Below are 4,832 nucleotides of genomic sequence, written 5' to 3'. Positions count from 1 at the left end.
GTCATTGTTGTTTGGCGGGTCCGGGCTGGGGATTAGAACCCGCCACCCTAGGTGTACGTGGCTGGCGCCTTAGCCAGTTGAGCTATAGGCGCCGAGCCACCATGAAGGTGTTTAATCACATTTCAAAGCCCTAGGGGATTTTATGGTAAAGTTCAACCCACTCATTTTATAGATAATAAACTGAGGCACAGGGAGGTGAAATTACTTGCCAAAGGTCACATAATTAATTCATAGGTAGAGCTAAGAATAGTTTGTTAGTTTCTAGGTCCCTATCCCCTTGCCACATCTCCACACTTGTTCCTAAAGCTTGACCTCAAAAAGTTAAGAATGAATCCAGTTCCCTTACCAGTAATTAGCCCATTGTGTGCCAGATATTTATAAATTCATCTGCACGTGGCTTGAGCCTGCTTATTTTCAACCTTCACAACTTCATGGGGGTAATGAATGATCTACCTGTAGGAGGTGCCTTTAAAAAAACAATAATGATCTTTGTCCACCCCCAGGACATTTGCCTTGGCAATGTTAGAAGTTATTTTTGAGGCCTTCACAATACAGAAACACCTCAGTGCTTTAAAAATAAAAAGTGTAGCTGGGCGTGGTGGTCACGCCTATAATCCTAGCTCTCCGCCTATAATCCTAGCACTCCGGGAGGCTGAGGCGGGTGGATTACTTGAGCTCACAGGTTCGAGACAAGCCTGAGCAGCAGAGATACCCTGTCTCTAAAAATAGCCGGGCCTTGGGGCGGGTGCCTGTAGTCCCAGCTACTTGGGAGGCTGAGATAAGAGAATTGCTTGAGCCCAAGAGTTTGGGTTGCTGTGATGCCACAGCGCTCTATCAAGGGCTACAAAGTGAGACTCTGTCTCAAAAAACAAACAAAAAAAAATGGATATCGGTAGGATTATAATTTCAAAAAGAAATTATGATGCTCTCTTTTAGGAATTAATTTTGTTTTGTGGCTTGATTTCTAATTGCTTTTAATCTGATTTCTTTTTCTCATAGTAGCATCTATCATATGTTTTTGCACAAATGGAGAAGTGGCCATGTTTGTTTATATACCATTTCCTGCTCCTCCTTACCTTTAAACTTTAAACCTGCCTTGTGTGTGTCTGTCCATATCTATCACCATTGTTAGGCTCACATCCATTATATGTTGCATTTTGCCTTAAAAACAGTAATAGGTACTGTGTACGTATTTGGATGCTCTACCTCCTGTTGCATACGATTGAGGGTAACTAATAGTCACCACTCTATGTCTGTATTCAGCACTGAGGAGCAAATGGGTTAGACCATAGATATTTTCTGTTTTGTAATGTTTTATTTACCAAACATTGGATCCGCCCATGTGCCGCCCATGTGATCAAACTGGTCACTGACTCCCTGAACTAAGGTTCAAATGTCTAAACATTTTTCTCTGGAATCCTCACCTCTTTAGAAAGGAAACGGAGCTCTTTGTGGGTGAGGATCCTAGATTTCTGAATATTGCCAAAGACATTTTTTCTTTGAAGCATAGAAGATGAGTGTTACCCCACTCTTTCTGCTGAGACAAGGCTTTCCAGAAGAAGATCTTTGGGAAGTCCACCTTTTCTGTAACCTGTTAATTAAGTTTTTAAAACACTTTTTAACTTTTTTTTTTTTTGAGAAAGAGTCTCACTATGTCACCCTCTGTAGAGTACAGTGGCATCATAGCTCACAGCAACCTCAAACTCTTGGGCTTAAGAAATTCTCTTGCCTCAGCTTCCCAAGTAGTTGGGACTACAGATGCCCACCATAACACTGGCTATTTTATTTTTGTTGTTGCGGTTGTCATTGTTTATCTGGTCCTAGCTGGGTTTGAACCCACCAACCTCAGTGTGTGTGGCTGGTGCCGTAACCATGGTGCTATGGGTGCTGAGCCCATTTTCTAACCTTTTTAAGGAGTTGCTATGTGTCTTAACTTTTTTCTAGCTTATATTTCCAAAAGTTGCTTGGTCATATGAATCGAGTAAAAGACCAACTCCAAACCTACTCTAGGATCTCTAAGAGAGTCCTGGGAGTGAGAATGAGAGTGTAGGAGAAAATAAGAATGAATAAGAATCTGGAATCTATTTTAACAAGCCCCTTGATGTGTGATTCATATGATCAGGCAACTTTTGCAAATACGGTTTTGAATGAGTAATGACTCTTTTCCTTCTGTTTCACTGACCTAAATATTAAAAAACCAAGCTGAGCAACCTGAGTGTCTTATAACTTGTATTAAGGCCATTTTCTCATATTCAGAATAGTGGCCGTCATTCTCCCCTCCTAAACTATACACTACCCAAGGAGATGGATTGTGTCCTATTTGTTTTTGTGTCCTCAGCATCTTATCCAGTCTAGCACATGGTAAATTCTCAGTGACTGAACCCTAGTTCAGCACTGTGAAGGAGTTAACTTTGCAGAACAGAGTTAGATTCACTTTTCTGTTATCTAAATTATTTTTCCTTTTCTGCCTTTCTTTTTCTTTTCTTTTTTGAGACAGAGTTTCACTATGGCACCCTCAGTAGGGTGCCTTGGCGTCACAGCAACCTCAAACTCTTGGGCTTAAGTGATTCTCTTGCCTCAGCCTCCTGAATAGCTGGGACTACAGGTGCCCCCCACAACACCTGGCTATTTTTTTGTGGTAGTTGTCATTGTTGTTTAGCAGGCCCTGATTGGGTTCAAACCTGCCAGCTCCAGAGTATGTGGCCACTGCGCTACAGGCGCTGAGCCACCTTTTGCGCCTCTCATCAGAGTGGTTCACACTGTACTATAGTTATTACTACTTTGATTCTCCCCCATGGGTCGATACCAAAAAAGGCTGATAAAGTTACATATAGTAGTTGGATTCCTTATAAAAAATGATTTAACTACAACAAACAGACTCTCTAGGCTTGTCTTGTCCTCTGTTTTATCCATGGTGGAAAAAAGTCAGTTTGACATTCAGGAAACAAGTCTGAAGAAGATATAGACCTCTTAACCATTTGTGATTCCTAGATGCCTCAATTATGAGGATGTGTTTCTGGAAAAGGTCTTCTGGGAGTATGGAACAACAGGAGATTATGAAACCTACAGAAATGAACTGGCTGGTTTAGGTACTATTCTAATGGTAGTCTGTGGTGTGTGACATTGCTAACTTATTATTAAGCAACCTGAAATAAATGGGATCTGGTTTAAACTTCTTTGCAAAGAATTCCTTAAAATCTTCAGTCAGCTGGATGCAGTGGTGCCTGCCTGTCGCCTCAGCTACTCAGGAGGCTGAGATTGAGCCCAGCTGTTCAAGGCCAGACTGGGTAACAGCAAAACCCTGTCACTAAAAAAAAAAAAACATAAAATATTCAGTCAGTATTAATAGACTTAGGAAGAATTTCTGTTCCTTTTTTTTTTTTTTTTTTTTTGCAGTTTTTGCCCAGGGCTGGGTTTGAACCCACCATCTCCAGTATATGGGACCGGTGGCCTACTCCTTTGAGCCACAGACGCGCCCTCTGTTCCCTTCTTTTATTCACTAACTGAACAAATATTTATTGAACAAATGCCTACTCTGTGTCAGGCACTTTTGCAGAGAACAAATTAGCTTATTCAGAAATGAATTGTGTGAGGAGGAAACCACAGTATATGTGCGATCTGACTGCAGAAAACCTAAAACAGGTAGACTGGCTCAATTGTGAGAAGTCAAGGAGTAAGTTGACTTTTCCCACATTCGTAAGACAAGTGAAAAGGCATGTTTCAGTCATGATGTAAAATTTGGAAGCTATGGGGGGAAAGGTATGGGAGTAATTTTATGAGTAAAAGAAAATGGGAATGGAATGGAAAGGTATAATATTTAGTATCTCTTACAAAAGTAAAGTCACTTTGTAGATAGGTAAAAAGTTGTTAATGATAATATTTTATAATATTTCTTTTCAAGCAGTAGCTTAAATATTAACCAATTTACTTTTTAAATTTCAATTTACTAATTGCTTCTCAGCCTTTTGGCTAAGATCAAGTATAGTATCTATTCTTAACAGTTTAAAAAATCAGTTTACTTTTTTTTTTTTTTTTTTAAGACAGGGTGTTCCTCTGTCACCTAGGCTAGAGTGCAGTGGCCTTATCATAGTTCACTGCAACCTCAAACTCCTGGGCTCACATGATCATCCTGCCTCAGGCTCCAGAGTAGCTGGGACTACAGGTTCCTGCCACAATCCCTGGTTAATTTTCCTATTTATTTTAGATACAGGGTCCCCCTCTTGCTTAGGCTGGTCTCAAAGTCCTGGCCTCAAGCAATCCTCCTGCCTCTGCCTCCCCGAGTGCTAGGATTACCCTGTGCCTGGCCCCAAAGTCTCTCATCTATAATTTAGAAGTCAAAATAGGACCATTGGATTTTTGTAATTTGCCAGTAAAACCTAACTTGAACTAAAAGAAGCTATTTTTTTTTTTTTGAGACAGGGTCTCAAGCTGTTGCCCTGGGTAGAGTGCTATGGCACGATAGCTCACAGCAACCTCAGACTCTTGGGCTTAATGGACCTCTTGCCTCAGACTTTCTATTTTTAGTAGAGATGGGGTCTTGGTTTTCCTCAGGCTGGTCTCAAACTCATGAGCTCAAGCAATCTACCCACCTTGGCCTCCCAGAGTGCTGGGATTACAGGTGTGAGTCACCATGCCTGGCCTACTTACAATCTTTTTAAAAATCTCACTTAGTGGGATAGGTCATAGAAATGTTAATGTAGACTCAGCGCCTATGGCTCAAGTGGCTAAGGCGCCAGCCACATACCCCTAAGGTGGCGGGTTCGAATCCAGCCCGAACCCGCCAAACAACAATGACGGCTGCAACCAAAAAATAGCCCGGCGTTGTGGCGGGC

The 4,832-nt window shown here is 41.4% G+C and overlaps 1 protein-coding gene and 1 pseudogene across 2 annotated transcripts in view; both read left to right on the top strand.

The window, feature by feature from the left end:
- AIFM1 (apoptosis inducing factor mitochondria associated 1) overlaps window positions 1-4,832 on the top strand; it is a 39,924-nt gene that overhangs the window by 1,512 nt on the left and 33,580 nt on the right. The gene's annotated exons all lie outside the window — the stretch shown is intronic.
- LOC111727510 lies at window positions 3,950-4,105 on the top strand (annotated as a pseudogene).

The sequence above is a fragment of the Otolemur garnettii genome, unplaced genomic scaffold (assembly GCF_000181295.1).
Source record: "Otolemur garnettii isolate 467f Iridium unplaced genomic scaffold, OtoGar3 scaffold00109, whole genome shotgun sequence".
In the NCBI taxonomy this organism is placed as follows: domain Eukaryota; kingdom Metazoa; phylum Chordata; class Mammalia; order Primates; family Galagidae; genus Otolemur; species Otolemur garnettii.
The sequence above is the reverse complement of the archived record's forward strand: the minus strand, read 5'-3'. Positions and strand labels throughout refer to the sequence as shown.